The sequence below is a fragment of the Pleurodeles waltl genome, chromosome 1_2, assembly GCF_031143425.1.
Source record: "Pleurodeles waltl isolate 20211129_DDA chromosome 1_2, aPleWal1.hap1.20221129, whole genome shotgun sequence".
Lineage (NCBI taxonomy): Eukaryota > Metazoa > Chordata > Amphibia > Caudata > Salamandridae > Pleurodeles > Pleurodeles waltl.
The window spans coordinates 441,879,981-441,900,974 of NC_090437.1; the positions used below are offsets into that span (position 1 = coordinate 441,879,981).

Genomic DNA, 20,994 nt, shown 5'->3' on the forward strand with positions numbered 1-20,994 from the left:
TTGTATGTCACTTGCTAACATTTGTATGGCCATGTAGTGCTTTCACAATGTGGACATACATCATGGTTCTGGATTTTCTTATTGCCAGGAGTCAAGGCTGTCTAGTTCTGTTATGTATTTCTCAGTGGTGTCATACTGGGCAATGGCTTGTTAGAGTACACAAGTGTTGTGGTTAGTCAATAAATATATTGGATAGTGGCTGGTTAGTCTGAGCTGGGCATCTGTGTGGAGTTGAATGAATCTGATGACCTAAGGGGTACTGACAACTCAAGGAAGAAATAACAGCAAAGTTGGTTGATATTTGTTTACTATTCTATTTAAAAGAACAATGGACAAAATAGCAATACAAATACAAATTAGTGCCAAAAATGTAAGATATTCCAAACAATTTATGGGAACAAGCAATAAAATTAATTACTGACCAATAACGGCTCTAAAACCAGACCTACAAACTAGACAGCTTAGCACAACAATAATTATATGTAACCTACTGTACAGGCTTCCTGACCACGTCATTGTAAAATGGTAACATTAAATTGAGAAAGGTGAAAGCGCTAATAGCTCTAACTCGAGCAAATGCGAGACCCATTGCATTGCAAATGCTTGTTTAAAGATGTCTGAGACTATCACAGCTTTCCAAGAGTACATTTGGGGAGCTGTGCGAATGCCTTAAAGTCATAAATCTACACACAGGCAAGGTAGTAAACCTGTGAATGCAGTTTTATGATCTTTTAAACAATTAGGCTCACTGTGTTTCAGCAATCATTTTGCAGCAGCACATGTAAACAAGCATTTGCAATGCAATAGGTCTCGCATTTGCTCGACTTCGAGCTATTAGCGTTGTAAAGTCCTAACCGGACTTTTATTGCAACATAAAATTAAATTGAAAAGTAATAGTTTTACATAAGTGAGACGAATTAAAGCGCCACACATTGAGTATGAAGGAGCACACAAAATGAAACAGAAGTTTGCTCGCAGTCAAACGTATCGGCAAATGTGCAGTGAGATCGCGCTGGGTAGGAAATAAAAAGAAAAAGTAGTCCGGAAACCATGCTGAAAACATGGAGCCTCACATGTTTTCAGTAGTTGGCTGGTGTGCTCGAGGAGGGCTAAACACCAGTAAAGGCATGATGTATGGATACCTTTCACAACTAAAATCAACCGATTTTTAAAAAGCAAGCCCACAAACTAACTAAACTGATGGGTGTGTGGTGGGCATGCTTAAAAGCCCACAGCGAGATTACAGTAGGCTAGAGCCCTTGACGCTCGACCCTAAAAGGTCAAAACACAGACCTACAAGCACTTTTCTCCAATTAAAATGTAATACGTATCACCCTTAGGATCTAGTTTGCATACTGTCTTGATACAAAACATTGTGCAAAATGAATCTTTCTTGGAGATTTTTTCAGCCAAAAAGCACAGGTGTATCAACTATCAATATTTAAAATTGAAAACACACTGCATTTGAAGTAAAGATAGACTGAGAGAATAATATTCAGTGAAAAGCCATCGCTGAAACTGCAAACTAACCTGGCTGATACAGAATGGACTTTTCTGAGCTATCAATGAATTTCTTTCCAATATTCAGAAATAATTTATGTCAATTCCGCATTGCAGAATTAGTTCATCCATTTTCCCACATTTGGACCCTGAGGCCACTAAAGCTCATTTTATGTCACCCATCTTTACAATTTGCGGTAGGATCGTGTCACTTGTCATTTGTTACAAGTGAACTTTCACCAGGAACAGCCTACTATGCGGCATTCCAGGTGTTAGAAATTTCCAGGAAAGCTTTTCTGGCTCTCCCGAACTGTAAATGGCACTTTCGAGAATCAGATTTACTTTAATAACTGTTGGCTGTCATTGGAAACGACCCAGACATTGGAAATGTCACAGTCTATCACTGAAGCTTTGTCTGAAGCTCTGACTTCTCATATTTGTACACTTAAATGCAACTCTTTTCACTAAAGCATGACATTTGTTGTGCTCTTCTAATCTTAGCAATTAGGCACACGGTTTTGCTTGTAGGTTTCTCGGACACCCTGATTTAGCGATCTTTTCACTATTTCCATCAGTGAATGTGCCATTCCATTATCAGTGGAATGCTTTGCTGTCTGCTGTGAGAAATTGGATTGTTAGTTGCAAGGGGGTGAAACCCTACTCAAGCAGCATCCACAATCCTTGTAAGGGTAAGGCACAAGCAAACCGCAAATTAACATGTGCTCAACCCTCTGGTATCTTGGCACAGAGTAGTGAGTGTTAACTTAGCTCTTAGAGGCAATGTGGAAAGAATGTGTGCAACACTTCAAACAGATAGTGCCACTTTACTGGGGACTTAGAAGTAAACTAAAAATTGGGTATAAGCCAATGCGACCATGTTTTATAGAGAGAGCACAAGCACCTTAGCATTTGTTAGCAACGGGAAAGTGTGCAGAATCCTAAGGCCATCAAAAACGAAGTCAGCAAAGCAGAAGGCAAAACATTAGGGGGAACACCACACCAAGTATGCCAAGTCTAACAGCTCCCTATAATAAATTGGATAAAGTAACATCAACTGACATTTTATATAGGATAAATTACCTCCCGCGATACAGAATAAGGATATTGCAAGCCAACCAGGTGTTCTGTGACCATACATAGGAATGAGGCCGAAGGCTAAATTATTTTATAAGCTCATGAAACTCTGAGGTGGCTTGCAAAATCTGTAAAATATACAGGAGTGGGCATTTTATTCCTTATAATACATGGTCATATCATTTCCCTTACAGCCTACCTCCTACATCTTTGATGTCTTTCTCTTTCGCATGAAGGAAGTAGTTTGGCTGCAGACATGAAGAATAAAAATGGACTCTAATGGGAAATGAAACACATCAAAAGGTAGTTAGTGACTTGAAACTGATAGATATTAGAATCAGTATAATGTATGTCAGATTTGAAAAGCCCTGAGGTTCAGAATTTGCAGGAAAAGGCAGGCACTTCTATTTTTCCTGCAGTGACCTTTAGTGTGCAAAAAAACAAAACAAGTTACCATAAAAGTCTCCTTTCTACTCATGACCATTTGTTTTCGTAAAATAGACCACAAGAATGGAAAGCTAGTTTTCGTTGTGTGGGTTTAAGCTGCATCTGCAATTACTTGTACTTCATTTCTTGTATTTTATCTTGGCTCCTAGCTCTAGCAGGAGGCATTGAGATGTCAGAACTAAATGGTAATAAGGTATTACAGTTGAGCACCTACATCACATCTTTTTTTAGGTGATTAGAGACATCAGTAGGCACCTGTAATAAGGAAATTAGAGGCAAGAATGTATACAAGGCTTGCAGACTCCCATGTGTTATAATGATATACTACTTATGAGCCTGCAGTCTATGTGTAAAAACCTGGCTCTGATTTACTTATTACAGTATTATTGTATTGTTGTGATATAATTAGACCTGTGTAATAAGCAAATACGGTGATGTTCAAATGTGATAAGTTATTACAGTTGTATTGTTATTTTAGTATCCTTACTACCAGATCCAATAGACAGGGTGAAAGGGTGACAAGGAGAAGAATTAAAACTGCTGTTAACAGTAAAGAACTAACTTTTTTGCTCTTTTGCTGAAACGCTTTCCTGAAATAACACTAAGCAGCAGAAAGAGGCCATGTATGGCAGCATGTTAATTTTTTTCACATGCCTAATTTATGAACAGAATGCAGGAATCTCTTGGACAGCTACTAAACATTAGGGACTATACCTGTTTTTTGAAAGTGACCTAAACTGTACTGTAAGTTCTACTTGATATCTTTTTGCAACAAATTACTAGTTGAAGGTTAGTGTTTTAATTTCTAATTATATGTATTCTACATATTTGTACATATACTAATTACCTTGAAAGAGCAAGAGTCTAAGGCCTGCACAAAAACAATCCGGGGAGCCTTTTCCCTCTTTCTATGTGTGCTGCAGAAAGAGGAAAAACGAGGTTTTACCGAATCCCCTGGTTTACATGGTTTTGTAAATCTGGGGAAGTGTCAAAAACCATGAATGTTGTGGGGGGACCCCCCAATAACACCCATTGAATGCTTCCCAAGCGTGGAGTAAGGCAAAGCTGCGATTTACGCTGCCTTGCCTTACTCCAAATCTATGAGGCCATTCGAAGCCATGCAAAGTGGCTTTGCGTGACCTCTTTGATGTGATTTTGTAGGCTGCGCTGCTGGAGCATCACAAAAAGTGACGCTCCAGCAGCGCAAGTAACTCATAAATATGCCCCCAAGGATTTAGGGGCACATGTTCGAAAAAAGTGGTTTGTGATTTCCTAATAGAAAATTTTTGTGATTCGCCATTAAGAAGCCGCAAGCTGCAATGTACTACAGTGTCTGAGACACTATTTGCAATTCCCAAATGAGTGGCAAGGGACCTGCCTCAATAATATTCATGATGCGGGTCACAATTGGCAACCCATTGGGTATGGCCACAATCACAGGGGTGGTGGCATGCTGGGGACAGCAGATCACCATGTTTGTAATTGCTAACATATTCTTACCCACAGTCACAAGGGGAAGGGGTCTCTGGGGTTTGTGAATGGGTTATCTCCTCCTCTGCGCATTCCAGTCAGAAAACATTCATACATACCAGTGCTATTCGCTATTAGGAAGGAACACCTGAAGGGATGCACTGTGGTGCCAATTTTGGGAAATATGATGGACTTTTATTCAAGTAGGCCTTGTCGATGTTGCAGAGTGAACTGAATTTAATCCTATCATCCACTGAGATCAAGGGTAGGAGTTTCAGGGCCGTTTTGGTCATGAAAACCTGTAGTCTTATTAAGCACACGTATTTGTGTTACTGTAGTCTTCTAAATGTTTGTCTGTGACTAATTCCGATGTTCATACTATCCAAAGCATCAATTATCTGTACAATAACACTCCCTCTAAATATGCAAAAAAGTCACCGTTATATAGAACCAATGTCTTAATGATGTAGAGTCGTCATTAGCCTGCACATGTGATGTGTCTTTTTCTAGGCAGTTGCTTTACAACCTTAACAGTTCCAATTGAATTAAATACAAAACAAACACAATCTTTCATGTCTGTTTAATTCCTGCTGAGAGCATGCAGCAAAGCTGCATCCAAAACAAGTGATGAACTTCGAGCCTTGTGTGTTTATTCAGAATGGAAGTAATTCACAGGAAGTAAATATAACTGGCTTACAAATATTAGAGAAATGTTAAAATAATGTTTGTTTTATTAAATTAAAAACAAACATTATTATAACATTTTTCTAATTTTCGTAAGCCAGTTACATAGGAAAAACGACAAAGGCAAAACATATTGGCATGCATGTTAGAAGCTAGAAGACGGCAGAAGACAGAAAGCGGAAGAAGACAGAAGATGAAAGAAGACAGAATGCATGAGAAAACAGAAGGTGGAAGAAGACAGAAGAAGACAAAAGACAGGAGAAGACAGAATACATGAGAAGAGAGAAGACGGGAGAAAAGAGAATATGGGAAAAGAGATAAGACAGGAGAAGACAGAAGGTGTCAGAAGACAGAAGACGTGAGAAGAGCGCAGACGTGAGAAGACGATGTTATGTGGTAAAGAAGATAGCGAAGACAGAAGAAAGAAGATAGTATGCAGAAAGAAAAAAGAAGATGGACGGCAATGAAGAAAGAAGACAGAGAAGAAAGCATTGAAGAAAGAAGACACCAGTGAAGTAAAAAGACAGCATGCTCGAAGAAAAAAGAAGACAGCAATGAAGAAAGAAGTCAGAGAAGACGGCATGCAAGAAGAAAAAAGAAGTACCTTCAGCGTTGCAGCCAGAGGAAGGACACTGGCCAGTGTCCAATGGGAAGTGACTGGAAGTAGTACTTGGTCCACAAGCAAGTTGACGGCAAGATTGATGAAGAAGACAAAGACAACGACAGGAAATGACGTGATGATGACATACTGGCCAATCCGAAGCAGGTAAATTAAAGCATCGTTGGAGTAAGACAGTTGTAAGTTCAGGTAAGTAAGGGCTGGTTGTAAGCCCCATTTAAGTTTTTTTTCTAACAAAATATTTTGCAAGCATGCGCGCAAGCATGCGTGCAGGTGAACCTTAAAAACATAGGGACTGATTCAGAGTTTAGCGGTCGGGTTACTCTTTCATAAGGGTGACGGGTATCCCATCCGCTGTATTACAAGAGCATTATAATATCCAATGGCACTTATAATACAGCGGACGGGATATACGTCACGTTTGTGATGGAGTAACACATCCGTTGAACTGTAAAGCAGGCCGGTTGTCATGCAGAATTTTTGTATGTCCTGAACAGAAACTAAAAAAAATATAACAAGGCAGACATTTTGTAACATGATGTTTGAACTGTTCTTTCAACATTGCAAGAGGTGATGCAATGTATTGTCACAATTTACCACATCCGTTAGAATAAATGTTATGCATACATGCTTACCCGATTCAGGTGGAGACTACTGATTTCAAAGCTAGTCTCCCACCTCCTGATTCCTTTATGTAAAAACCCGATTCCTCTGTGGGCTTCAGCTGACAGGGCCTGGTCTTGTGTAACTTGGAGTATACACTGCCAATTACCTGCTCCTGCAGGCCAGTGCCCAGCACTTGCATTACGCTCTTTCTACCTGCCATAGCACTTTCTCCATGCTCCTGACAGCTAAGGAAAAAAAGTACATTTGGTTATCTAATATCCGATCCTGCAGCAGCAGACTTGCAAATCCCATACATAACAGTAACCCGATTCAGGCCCCAATAGAAGTCAATGGGGGGAAAACAATCTCCCACTTTTCTCTTTTAAAATGTTGGCATGTATGGTTACAGAATGGTGCACTTTGTGATCCAAGGAAAGAGTCCAGGTTGGCAGGCGATAACAGGTCATCCCGTTATCCATTTTACTTTTATTTTGCTCTTTGAAATCATGGATTTATAGCGGAGGAAACCATTAGATGATCAACTCTCATCCCACAAAGTTTTTTTGGGAGTGACTACATTAGATAAAAGTGAGCAAATGTGTCTCCACACCTTTCTGCTCTCTCCTTGACATGCTCCATTACAAACAAAAATTCTTGGTCTGTGGAATCGGTATATGCGACTTGAATGTTTTCCTGTACATATGCGTGCCTTGTGCATGGTTTCACCTAGCACCTTCTGAAGGTGTGGTAAACTCATAGGGCTTTAAAGGGAGGGGGTCTGTCGACAACTAGGCCAATATGTGCACTATTTTGCTCTTACCTGTTGTAGACAAGGGTAAAGTCCTTTACGTTGTCAAACATTATCAGATAAATATGACAATGTTGAGAAGGGAATCACAGTTGAACCTGCCCTGATGGGGCCTGAAGCTGCTTTGAGATCTCAATGTATCTTATCCTATTAAATACTGGTTTGGTTTTGCCAAGTGAGTTCTCTGATACTTTACTGGTAAAAAAAAAGTCCAGTTTTTGAGGACAAGCATATTGTGGGGGCCAGTGCAGTGTCAGACAGGGTGACCATTAGGAGTTTCCCAAATCTGTGCTGGTGCCACCAAGCCTGCATTAGACAAGGAGCTAGAGTTATCCCACTAGAAAAGACCCATCTGTCATAATCACCCCTCCCAAAATCCCCATTTTCTGAGCACAAAATGTTCTAAATCTGTGCTCTTCAAGGAAGGCTTTCCACCACTGGGATTCCCTCATTTGTATGTTTAACACCATAAAGCAACATAAACATTCTTCATTGGAAACAAAGGAATTCCATCAGTGCCTATGTGTTGCTACATTTAGCACAATTAGCAAGATTAGTGGATTTTTCACAAAACAAACTACTCTCAGTTTCTGTAATACTGTCTTTATTTCATTGCCCATGCCAGATTCCTGCAACTTAAGGTAGTATGATACATTTGTGAAGCACTAGGGGGCATATTTATACTCTGTTTGCACTGAATTTGCATAATTCTTTTACGCAAATTCGGCGCAGACTTAACTCCATATTTATATTTTGACATTGGAAACGTCTAATGTCAAAATATAAGAGATTGCACAATTTTTTGGATGCGTGAACCTACCTTGCGTCAACGAGATGCAAGGTAGGCGTTCCCATCGTAAAAATGGTGCTATTCCCATAGCTCAATAGTTGTCCCCCGTGCTAGAATGATGCACGGGTGGGAGGTGGGGCTAAATAATAGTGCAAAGCTTGCCTAGCACCATTATTTATCAGGCCAGGCGTTAGGCGTTAAGGGGCCTGTGGAACCATTTCTATGGTCAGACACCATGAAATGGGTCCAAAGGTGCCCTCCCAAAGCACCAGGAACACCCCCACCCCCACCAGAGGGACACCGGAGTATGGGAGACCCCATGCCAGGTAAGTAGGGTAAGTATGCTTTCATTTTTTTTTTAAGTGCCATCTGGGAACTAACCTGGAGTCCCAGGTGAGTATGCTTTCATTTTTTCAAAGTGCCATCTAGGCCCTAACTTGGAGTCCCCTGCATGGCACAGGGTGCAATGGCCACGTCCAGTGGACCCTTGTCCCCTGAGCTGGCCATTGGGGTGGTGGGCATGACTCCTATGTTTCCTAAGAAAGGAGTCATGTTTTTGGTGGTTGTGCGCCAGGAAATGGTGCTAGTCTGGTTAGAGGCATTTCTTTTGCCTCTAACCAGACTAGCGTCATTTTTTGAGGCACAACCTCCTCCTTCCCTACCTCCACCCCCACCTGGTAAGCGTCGTTTTTCAGGACGCTACCTGGGCCTCACCGGCAGCTTGCACCTTTCAATTAATACGACCCCCGGCATTCGTCTGCGAATGACGTAAGCCGGCGGTAAAGTTTTTGACAGAAAACTGCGCTAGTGCAGTTTTGTACCAAAAACTATAAATGTGGGCCTAAGTGAGCTGAGTGACAAAATTCTTTATTAGATGCTAACCTGAATGCTTTGCAGAGAGATTTTGTAAGAAATTGGGCTGTTGGCTGATTGGGGTGTAAGCCCTGATCAAGCAGCAAGCAGGCACAAGCAAACCCCAAATTAACCTGTGCTGAATCCCCTGGTAGCTTTGCACAGAGCAGTCTGGCTTAACTTAGAAGAAATGTGTACAGTGTTTGTGAACACTTCAAACAGTAACACAGTAAAATCACACCTCAAAAGGAGCTCACAACAGTATTAGAAAAAAGAGTGATTTTTAGTAAATAAAACAAGACCAAAATGAAAACATTCAATTAGCAGACCCAGAGATATTGAATTTTAAAGCGTTTAGGAAAAATAGTACTAGCTGTGAATATATGGTCGCTTCCGGCTGGGAAAAAGTCATGAGTTCAGGCCAACTGCAATGGAGCATGGGCCAGCTACAGGAGCCCAGTTAGGCCTGCAGAACAGAATACCTTCAATCCAAGTTTGTGGAGAGTTACGTGGATCCGTGTTGAAGATGCCACATGCTGTCAAAACGATGCATTGGTTCCAAGATGTGGCAAGGCTACCATGCGAAGTCCTGTTCCATTGGGGATCCTGTCGGCGAGGGCTTGTGATGCAAAGTCAGGGATGCATTGCACAGTCAGAGCAATGTGCTGGTTCCAGGGATCTATGAGGCTGTGATGCAGAGTTTGGTTTTGTTGTTTAGGCTGCCGTCAAAAAGCGAGGTAACAGCCTATGTCAGGATGCGTCATGCACTGACGTTATGAAGGAGATGCGAGCTGCAGCGGTGATGCAGGTCTTTTCAATGGGTCCAATCCCTACAGCAGTGGAGATGCATCTGTTCTGCTTGCACTTGCACCACGCATCAGAGGAGATGCATCAGTTCCACTAGAGCCACAGAGGCTGACAACGTTCCTTAGACCCACTTCCAAGGGTAAAGGACTGGGGTGGCACCCCCTGGCAAGATGGACTCACAGATGCAAGAGTCTAGGCACACATGCAAAGTTGTTGTGGGTTCAAGAAGTGAGGGTCCACCCCTTCTCACCCAGGCAAGAAGGCAACATGCAGCAAGTCAGCAAAGCAGGACCAGCAGAGTGAAGTCCAGCAGAGCTGCAGTCTTTCAGCAGCACAGAAGTCCTTCTTCCTGGCAGAGTATCCACAGGTCCTGAAGTGGTGGTGTCTGAGGTCCAGTATTTATACCCAGTTGTACTTCTGAAGTGGGAGAGAAGCTTCTAGAGGTTTCCCTTTGAAGTACTCATGCATCCTGTATTCCCTGTCCTGGATCCAGACAAATTACAGCAGGTATGCAGCCCAAGTGTAAGTGGGGCTATGCCCAGCTTCTTCCTCCCATCCTGCCAGTGATGCTTCATCCAGGCATACTTAAGCTCCCTCTTGTGTGTGGCTGTCTAGGAGGAATACACACATCTCAACTGTCATCTACACGCAGTCAAATGACCACAGACATGCTAGAGGTACTAAGGGCCTGATATATACATTTTTAACGCCGCACTTGCGTCATTTTTTGACGCAAAAGCGGCACAAACTTACAAAATACAATAACTTACAAAATACAATTATATTTTGTAAGTTTGCACCGCTTTTGCATAAAAAACAATGCAAATGAGGCGCTAACAAAGTATAAATAGGGGCTTAAATGATTAAGGCAGGAAAATGCCTACTTTCTAAAAGTGCCATTCTCAGAATTGCAATTTAAAATCTGACTTCACCATACGTTAGGATTTTACATTGTGATTCCAGAGATGCCAATCATGAACTGGTAATTTCTTCCCAATTGGAAATTACACTTATAAAATGTAATAAGGCAACTCCAACCTTATTCTGTGGGAGAGACAGGCCTTGCAGTAGTGAACAATTAATTGAAGAGTTTTTCATTTCCAAGACATGAAAAACTTGAAAGTACATGTCCTATTTTTTAAATAAATTGTACCCTGCCCTCTATGCTGGCAAGGGCCTGCCCTAGTTGTAACTTATAAGTATAAAAAAAGAAGGTTTGAGTCTGGCAAAAGGTTTATTCTTCCAGGTTGAAAATGGCAGTTTAAAACTGAACACAAAAGCTCTGCAATGGCAGGGCTGAGGCATGTTTAAAGTGCTACTAAAGTAGGTGGCACAATCAGAGCTGCAGGCCCACTAGTTGCATTTAATTTACATGCCCTGGGTACATGCAGCACTACTTTACTAGGGACTTATAAGTAAATGAAATATGCCAGTTAGGGGTTAGAGAATATTACCATGTTTAGTGAAGTGTGCTGATGCACTTAAACACTAGTTAGCAGTGGTAAAGTGTGCGTAGTCCTAATGCCAACAAAAATGGGATCAGAAAAAATGAAAGAGGAAGGCAAAAAGTTGGGGGGATGATCACCATAAAACTGACAGGTATAACAGATACCATGCCTACCCTAAACCAAATAGCAGCTAAAAGGAAGCCCATTCAATGACAATAATAAACTTTGACTTCCCTACTGGCACAGCACAAAAAGAATAGTGCTGATGGATCAGGGATCTACACTTGTGCTACACCAAGTTTCTATAGGGACAAAGTACTGGCAAGGAAAAAGATAACAAGAAGTCCAAGGCTGGAAGACATGCTGGGCTGCAGAGAATCAACTCCTGTCTACCTCACTAACTGCCAGCCCAGGCACAGATGAATTGTCCCAGTAACCTACGTTGTTGGCTTATACGATGGAGCATTTTCAGGGACTTTTTTTGTAGAGACAAGGGTGACTTTTGGAACATTTGTGTCATTTTCAACTGGTGGTGTCAATAATGTGATGTGTACTTCCTCCAAGTTTCTTCTTCACACCAGAGGAACACAATTGAAAGCGTTTTTTTGATCACCATTTAACAGTAGGAAATATTTCCATTCAATTCTTCCCAACCGTGTTGACGCAGAGGTAGTCTGAATAGATACTTGCCTTGACTGGAGGACGAAGAAAGGACTAGGGGCCACATGTAGCTAGCTTTTTTCACATCGCAAACAGCGAATTTAACTGTTTGCGACGTGCAAAAAGCACATCGCAATGCACAAACCCCGTTTTGCGATTCGGTAACCCGGTTACCGAATCGTAAAACGGGTTTGCGACTCGCAATTAGGAAGGGGTGTTCCCTTCCTAATTGGGAGTCGCAGTGCAATGTAGGATTGGTTTGTGACCATGAACGTGGTCGCAAACCAATCGCATTTTGCACCCATTTCAAATGGGTGGTAACCCATTCCCAAAAGGGAAGGGGTCCCCAGGGGACCCCTTCCCCGTTATGAATGTCACTATAAACATTTTTGCAGAGCAGGCAGTGGTCCTACAGACCACTGCCTGCTCTGAAAAATTGAAACAAAAATGTTGCATTTTTTGTTTTTGTAATGCATCTCGGGTTGCATTACAAAAGAAAAAAAAAACTGCTTTATTGAAAAGCAGTCAGAGACATGGTGGTCTGCTGTCCGCAGCAGGCCACCATCCCTGTGAGGGCCGCCATTCACAAGGGGGTCGCAAATTGCAACCCACCTCATGATTATTTATGAGGTGGGCATTTGCCACCCCTTGCGAATCGCAGATAGTGTCAGGGACACCATCCACCATTCGGATTTGCGACTCCCAAATTGCGATTCGCTCTGACTCGCAATTCGCGGGTCGCAAATCTGAAAGTTGCTACATGTGGCCCTAGGTCACACTCTACTGCTTAAACAAATTTTTTGAAATAACAGAAATAAAGTTGTAATATTACAGTCATTTGAGGCATATAAGCAGTGCTTAATTTGAAAAAAATAATTAAGGGCCAGATTTAAAAGGCTCTAGCGCCACTGGAGCGTCATTTTCAGTGACACTCCAGTGGTGCTTTGCACTGCACCATATTTACAAGGAGGCATGAATCCACTTTTGTGGCTTAATGCTTTCTTGTAAATATGGGCCCCTCTGACGCAGTTTTCTGTGGCAGAGGTGTAGGCAATGGGTGCTGCTGTGGGAATTCCACTGCAACACACGTTGCTTTTGACTCTGCCCCAGATTTACAAGAAATTGTAAATCTGTGGCAGCGCCAAAAACCAACACCACCCCAGGGGTGGCTTTAGCATGGCACAACAAGGAGGAATACTTTTATTCCTCCTAATTTTTTGCTCTTTCTATGAGTGCTGCACTCTGAAGCACAAATAGAAGAAGCAAAATACCATGAATAATTGCTTATCTGCAGGAAGGTGTCCCTTCCTGCACATAAACAATCATTCTAAAATGACGCTTTGGTACTTCTATGTGTGCTGCTCTGACCTTATTTTGCCAGTGTGGTGTTTTTATAGCAAAACGTGTTGTGTTTTGAGAACTGGTGTGACGTAATAATGCTTCTTTCTGTGTAAGTTTGACTTCATACGCTTGGACAGGCAATACTTGGTAAATAATCACGTATAGCCTTGAGCAGGGGCACAACATGAAATGTCATGCAAAAGAATCAATGACAAAGGCAGCTGGTAAACATAATGAAACATTATCATCAAAAATGAAGCCATGCTAAAATAATAAAATTGAATAAATGAAATGAACTAGGTAAAAGGGCACAGGTCTGAAGCTAAAATAAGTGTGCCCAAGCAGCGTGCTAAAATGAACCCACAACATGCTGTCAAATGCAGGGTTGGCATTTGATTCAGCTACCAAAAGTCACTCCCTGCCCCTATATCTTAATTTTGCAGATTCTTTTTCATCCATGCTGTCTACCTTTGTCCTTGTTTTCTAGTCTTTCTCTTCCTTCTTCTTTACTCAATTTCTGCCTTTTGCTCTCATTCTGTCCCAGTCCCAAAAATAAGCTGTAGGGACCACCACCTGCAACCAACAGCCCAAACTATGCTCTGGAAATGGGAGTCATGATGTGTAGGCCTTGACTTTGGCTCTCGCTGCTTCACTTCCACGTTGTTTTCAAATGTATGCAGCCCTCGTTTTAACTACAGTCAGCAATTATGAAATGAAAACATGCACACAATATTAGCAGAGATAAACTGGTATTACTTTGTTATAGAAAGACTGTGATGTTTAGATCATGACTTGGTGATGTTTTTGGTTATAGCTGTTATCACCACGGTTAGCTCTGCAGGTCTCTTAAGTAAAAACAGAGGCACTCACGAGCATTCGCTCATCCCCTTCATTCCCTACCTTGACTAAATACCCCTCAGCAGTGGGTGGTGATTCCAGCATCCAGTTTATGACTCTACCTCCCACCTCCAGCTTCTGAGGAGAGAGGCGTACTGTGGGGCCTTGGTGCCGGCCTAGCTGGAGAGAAACAGTTCTAGGCCTCGGAGTAGTATACTGTTACCAGTCGAAGGAACATGAAAGTGGTGGTAGGTGAACAAAGATATATGTTTTAAGGGCAGGAGGCCAAGCAGATAGGCAAGTGTTATGTACACACTTCTGTTTGCTTCTCATGTGCCTTCATTTCCAAGTTTGCCCTAGGCCTGTGCTTATCAAGCCTCCCTCCCTCCAGCTCATTGGTGAGCCAGCGTGTAATTATCCAATGGGAGTCCAGTGCAGACCCAGTGATAAATGAATGAGAATGACAGCAGCTCGAAAGACAACTTTTGGTAAAATACAGCTGCCCAGGCACTTGTGTTTATTTTTGGAAAAATATTGGCACCTCTGCAGCCCACATAAAAAAGAAATCTATAGTAGCAGCCCTGTAAAATAACTGCCGGTGCTAAGCACTGAAAACCACCGGCACAAATTAAGCACTGGGTATAATTACAAGGGTATGGGTGAAATAGTATTTGTTCATGGTAATTTTTATTGAGTAGTATAAGAGGTGAAATACTGTATAGAGAGCAAACCTAAAAGTTGAAGAAAGTTGCAGCATGCACAACATCCAAACCTAGAGAAAACCACCACAATTAAAAGAAGTGTAAAGTCATCTTATCAATGTGCTATTCGTGTGAATGGGAAAAGAAAAGATTGGCAAGAAATGAAGGTGGTTATCAAATGAGTGGAAAAACAGATACACACAAGTGTATGTTACACAATCTAATTACAAAGCAAGGAGAATAGGAGGCAAGATGGTAAGTTGGCGGTGTGAAGTACTCAGAAATTCTGCGGTTGTCAAATAGTGTTCAGCATTAACGTTTGAATCCAAAAGATGAGTGAAGCAAGATTCCTACATATGGTTTTGCATGGCAGGCAACTGCAGCTCACAAGCAGAGACAAGGTGTAGCTGCACACTAAATTGTAATGGTTATCTGTGTGAGTCAAGCCTAAGATGATACTTCTTAAGGAAAGGAGAGTAGCGGTGATAGTAGAATAACAGGCAAGTTAGAGCCCATGCATTGGCACCTGCTAGGTGTGAGCAAATGGGGCATTGCCCTACCTTCCATGAGAGGAGATGAAGATGACAAGGATGGGGACACATGAGCATTTTAGCATAGAGGCCTGTCTGCTCGAGGATGATATAAGATTGAGATCATGAGTATTTGGAGGAGAGTGGGGGTGCAGTTGTGCATGTGTGTTAGCCTGGAAGCTGGTTCACTCTCCCTAAAAGCAAAAGTGAGAGATCCTTCCTAAAGGGTGGGACGTGGTACATCTATAGTGCTACTGACAATATATGTCCTGTGGCCTTTGGCCCAAGGCAGAGTCAGCTCTGCGGAGTGCCATATCAGTGTGTAAGAGTATGAAGTGGGGCAGGTCAACAGAGTCAAGATAGGAGTAGGTGGGTGATACCAGAATTGAAATGGAGTTGGCAATGAGGCTGGATGTTGGGAAGTGCATAGGAGAATCTGAATGCAACATTATTTCTGAGCTTTTTTAGTGCAGTGTACATGCAGGCAGTACCAGCTGAACTTCTTTTGGGGCAGCGTCTGATGGTGCAGCCAATAACTGTTGTTGTACTGCACTGCTGTTGCCTGCCAGTTGTTGTTAGTCGATAAACTAGCCAACATATATGTAGACAGTCCCCACAGTATAGACACTCAGGAGAGGTAAATTTGGGTTTTTGAGGTAAGTATTTATTAGTAATCTGAAATAAGAACTGATGAAAAGTCAGTACGACGTTTAGCGCCAGTTTCTTCTCTGGAGTGGTGAATATCTTCCTTCTAATCTGTGTCCCTTTTCTTCCTTTTCTCTAGGTGGCGTACCGGATCGTCCTCGTCAGGTCCCGGATGTGACATATAAGAAAAAGGGAACACATACCGCTGGTGAGTGGAACGGACGCCTTATACCACGTCTTCTACTTATATGTTTTGCTGGGAAAAGGTTTAAGGAGGGGGGGGGGTTTTATGTGTGATATAGGTGCCAGTGAGGACTTCAGGGCTTGTGTATATTCCGTACTTTACCCTTTTGTGCTCTCCCGGTGCTCTCTAAAGTGCCCTTCTCTCCTCCCTCCCCTCACCCTGCCTTCCTCCCTTCCCCAGCGTTTCTCCCCTTTTATTGTGCCCCTCGGTTTGTCCAGAAGGACCGTACCTTGTAGAGCCACGACCCTCCAGGGTCGTGGCTGGCTCTGTGGAGGTCCTCTCGTCGGTCTGGGCTGGTCTCCCCTGCTTCCGGTCGGGCGCTGTTCCTCTGGGTTCGGGTTCCGCCGCTTCCAGGCCACTGGGGTCCTCCTCCGATGTCCTTGTCGCCGTCTCTCTCTTCCTCCTTCGGTTCGCCGCCGCCGCCGCCGTTCTCCTTCCTCTCTCCCTTCCCGGCTCTCCCCGTCTCGACCGGAGCTTCCGTCTTTTGGCCGCCTGGTGGCCAATCCGGAGCCTCCTCGTCACCGGAGGTTGCCGAGGCAACGTCAGGACGCTGGCCTCGTTGCGGACGCGTTTCCAGGGGAACCTGGGAACGCGGCCGTAGCGGTTCCGTTTCTGCCGGTTCCCCGCTGTTGCCCGGGGCGGCCCGGTCACACACCCTTCCCCAAGAACTGTCCTGTTCCAGGACAGGCGAAGACAGAGGAAATCGGGACAGATAATCAGCGGGGGCCTGGTGAGATCCAGGGACGTGCCGAACCTGAAAGGAGAATGGTTGCAGTTCAAGGAACCATCGCAGTATCCTGGAGTTAGAATCTTTATGCGCAGCCAGCCATGTAAGAGGAGCGTGATCCGTGAATAGTATAAACGGCCGCCCTAGGAGATAGTACTGCAAACAGTCAATGGCCCACTTGATAGCCAAGCACTCTCTCTCTATAATTGGATAGTTACGTTCCCGGGAAACCAGTTTTCTACTGATGTAGACCACCGGATGGTCAAGCCCCTCGCTATCTGGCTGAGTCAGAACCCCTCCAAGCCCAACATCCGATGCGTCAGTGTAGAGGTGAAACGGCTTCGTAAAATCTGGGCAGTGCAGGATGGGATCGGAGGTTAAGGAAACTCTCAACTGTTCAAAACTCGCGTTTTGCGTCTCCGAAAAAGGCAAAAGTCGATTGGGATATCGTTTAGTGAGTAGGTCCGTAAGAGGTGCTGCTAAGGTGGAGTAATGTGGAATGAAGCGCCGATAATAGCCCACTAATCCTAAAAAGGAGCGTAATTCCTTTTTCGTGTGTGGAAGAGGGGCATGTAAAATGGCATCCACCTTCCCATTTTGAGGTTGTAGTGTACCCTGATTAATCCGATATCCCAAATAGGAGATGTCGGTTTTACCTATCACACATTTCTTGGGATTGGCCGTCAAACCAGCAGTTTGAAGGGCTTGGAATATTCTCTGTAGGTGTATTAAGTGGTCCTCCCATGTTTCACTAAATACGACTACATCATCTAGATACGCAGCGGAGAATGCAGGATAGGGTTTTAGAATCCTATCCATCAACCTCTGAAAGGTTGCAGGGGCTCCATGAAGCCCAAAAGGCAGTACTGTAAATTGATATAACCCGGACTGGGTAGAAAAAGCTGTTTTTTCTCTATCTGGAGGAGCTAAGGGAATCTGCCAATACCCTTTAGTTAGGTCGATAGTAGACATGTATTTTGCTTTCCCTAGTTTTTCGAGAACATCGTCCACCCTAGGGATGGGATAGGTGTCGAATAGGGAGTTTGAGTTCAGTTTGCGGAAATCTATGCAAAACCTGACGCTACCATCAGGCTTCGGTACTAGGACAACCGGTGAACACCAGGGACTAGTGGACGGTTCGATGACCCCTAGGGATAACATTGTTTTGATTTCTTCTTCGATTATGTGTTTTCTAGCTTCTGGAATACGATACGGGCGTTCTCTGGTGATCTGCCCTGAGCTTGTGCGTATATTATGGTGAATTAAAAACGTCTTTCCTGGTTTCTCTGAAAAGAGTGGTTGCCATTGCTTTAAAACCTTAAGGGCTTGTTGCTTTTGCCCTTCAGGTAAAATATCGTCTACTATGGGTAGGGTACTTTCAGTATCGGGGTTGGTAGGGTAGAACTCGATATCTAGGGTCTTGTCGGGACACACAAACTGACCCATTTCTACGGAACGTTCAGGTTGTGCGGGGGTCTCCCATTTTTTTAGCAGGTTTACATGATATATTTGTGTTTTTATTGGACGGGAGGATATTTCGATAAGGTAGGTGACAGGGGAAACTGCTTTGATTACTCGATATGGGCCCTGCCATTTGGCCAGGAGTTTATGGTCGGAGGTGGGTCTCATTATTAGGACCTGGTCCTCGGGTTGTAAAACCCGTAGTTTACTTCCTTTGTCATAATAGGACTTTTGTGTTTGTTGGGCCTGTTCCAGGTTTGCGTGTACGTCGGTCCATAAGCTGTGTAGGTGGTTCCTCAATTTTTCCGCATATTCTAACAAAGGAGTCCCTGCTTCCTCAGTCTCGGCCTCCCAGGATTCTACCGCCATGTCTAAAAGGGACCGAGGTTGGCGTCCGAAGACCAACTCAAAGGGGCTATGCCCCGTGGATGCTTGCTCATGTGTCCGTATGGCGTACAACACTAGGGGTAACTTTTGATCCCAATCCTTCCCTGTCTCATTGATAGTCTTTCTCAGCAGGGTTTTAATGGTTCGATTATATCTTTCGACTAATCCGTCCGTTTGAGGATGGTAAACGGAGGTTCTGATCTGAGCTATCCCCAATGTTTTACACACTTGTTTCATTAAGGTGGACATAAAAGGGGTCCCCTGGTCCGTGAGGATTTCATGTGGAAACCCAAGACGAGAAAATACGTTAATCATAGCTTGGGCCACTGTCTTGGTTGTCATACTAGTCAGGGGAATGGCCTCTGGGTATCGTGTAGCATAATCTACAATGACTAAGATGTAGGTGTGTCCTTTTGACGAAGGAATCAAAGGTCCCACTAGATCCATCCCTATTCTTTTGAACGGGATATCGATGATGGGAAGGGGTAGGAGAGGCGCCTTCCTAGGCCGACTAGGTTCGGTTAACTGACAACGGGGACATTGGGCGCAATACCTACGTATGTGGGCGTACACTCCAGGCCAATAAAACCTTCTGAGCAAATATTCCTCAGTGTTTTCTCTCCCAAAGTGTCCTCCCCCTGGGTGATTATGAGCTAGTGTAAGAACATGTTCCCGATAGTGGGTAGGTACCAGAAGTTGGCGTTTACGTTCTCCCCGTCGGGTGGTAGTAACCCGATATAATAAGTTTTTTTGCACTATAAAGTAGGGACCCACCTCTTCTGTCTCCTCTGTTACTGCCGACCTCCAGGCATTGTTAAGGGAGGGGTCCTCTCTCTGTTGTTGGGAAAAAGTACTAGGAACTTCATGAATTTCTGCCACTATCTCTCCATAGGTGTTGTCACCTTTCGTCTTCCGATAGTCCCCTTTTCCCTGTCGTTTCTCTCTTCGTGACAACTTTCTACGATATAGCGGACACTCAATATCACTCTCTGAAAAAGGTGCCTCTCCCCACCAATCCTTAGTTTGTTTGCTATCTCTGACGTAGTCTAATAGTTCTTGGAAGTGGATGTAGTCTGTCCCAATGATGCATTCCTCGATTAACCGGGGCATTATCCCCACTGGGAGGAAGTCCTGATAGGGTCCCCACCTGATCTGGAGTACCTGTATAGGATACTGGGCCTTGTCCCCGTGTATGCAACATATAGATACCCATTGTTTCTCTTCTATATCATTATTTATCAAGTCTTTCCTAATTACTGACTGGCTGCAGCCGGAGTCAACCAGGGCATATACACTTTTCCCGTCCACTTGTATCATCATTTTAAATTTTAGGGCGCCCTTCCCAGTACATAACACCCTTCGCCTTGTCATCCCTATCTCCATGGGTTCTCCCATTTCTTGTTTCTGGGGACACATACGTGCGATGTGTCCCCATTCACCACAACTATAACATTGGGGTCCCATGGTAGGCGGGCCTTCAGGAATCCTACGTGGTACTAGATAGTCGGGTGGACTTTTTACAAATGTCTTTGGGGACGGTAGAACTGGTTTAATGATACTTCGCGTGGGACAGTTTCTGACATCGGTGGATCGATGAAAAGCACAGGCCAGATCGATGGCCGTCTCAGTATCCACTTTTGGGTGTTGTCTTATCCAGTGTTTTGTGGATGGATGTAGACCATCGAGATATTGTTCCAGTATAATGGTTTTGATGACTTCCTCCCGACTATCTCCAATATGGCCTAACCATTTTAATGCTAGATCCTTCACACGAAAATAAAAGGTTCTAGGGTCTTCGTTGGTGCCCCATTTGGCTTTACGAAATCTCATCCTGTAATATTCTGTGTCGTGACCCACCCTTTCTAGTATACTTGTTTTTATGTCTTGATAGGGGTTGACACCACCTGGGTTAGCGGCTTGATATGCTGATTGTAAGAGACCGGTGAGCAGGGGGGCCACATATTGTCCCCATTTATCTTCTGGCCATAGGGCGGAGGAGGCTACCCGTTCAAAGTTGGTGAAAAAGGATTCCGGATCCTCTCCCTCCTGATACTTCTGTAATACGGAACTAGGTACATTCGGATGTACCTTACTAGCGGCGATAGTCTCCGTTAGTTTTTTCATCGCACTTTCATGGACTAACTGGTTGTTCGCCAGTATGGTCGCCTGGCTCTTCAGCGCAGATTGTAAGGTTTCTCGGTCTTCTTTGGCCTCTCTCTGTTGGGCCTCCCATACTAGTTGTAAGTGTCTTTGCCCTTCCGCTAGTTGCTTAATCACGGTCTCTAACGATGGACTCTCACTCATTGTGTATACTGTCTGGACTGTTTTATGGAGAGGGATTAGAAACAAGATCCCA

The 20,994-nt window shown here is 43.6% G+C and overlaps 1 protein-coding gene across 8 annotated transcripts in view; it reads left to right on the forward strand.

Annotated features, from left to right (window-relative positions):
* The window catches only part of LINGO2 (leucine rich repeat and Ig domain containing 2), a 3,618,115-nt gene that overhangs the window by 3,130,224 nt on the left and 466,897 nt on the right, over positions 1 to 20,994 (forward strand). For 7 of the 8 annotated variants that reach the window (XM_069240594.1, XM_069240603.1, XM_069240567.1 and 4 more), the window contains one exon: positions 15,959 to 16,027. The exons of the other annotated variant lie outside the window; for it this stretch is intronic. The gene's annotated coding sequence lies outside the window, so the exon portion shown is untranslated. The remainder of the gene's footprint in view (positions 1 to 15,958; positions 16,028 to 20,994) is intronic. 8 annotated transcript variants of the gene reach the window in all.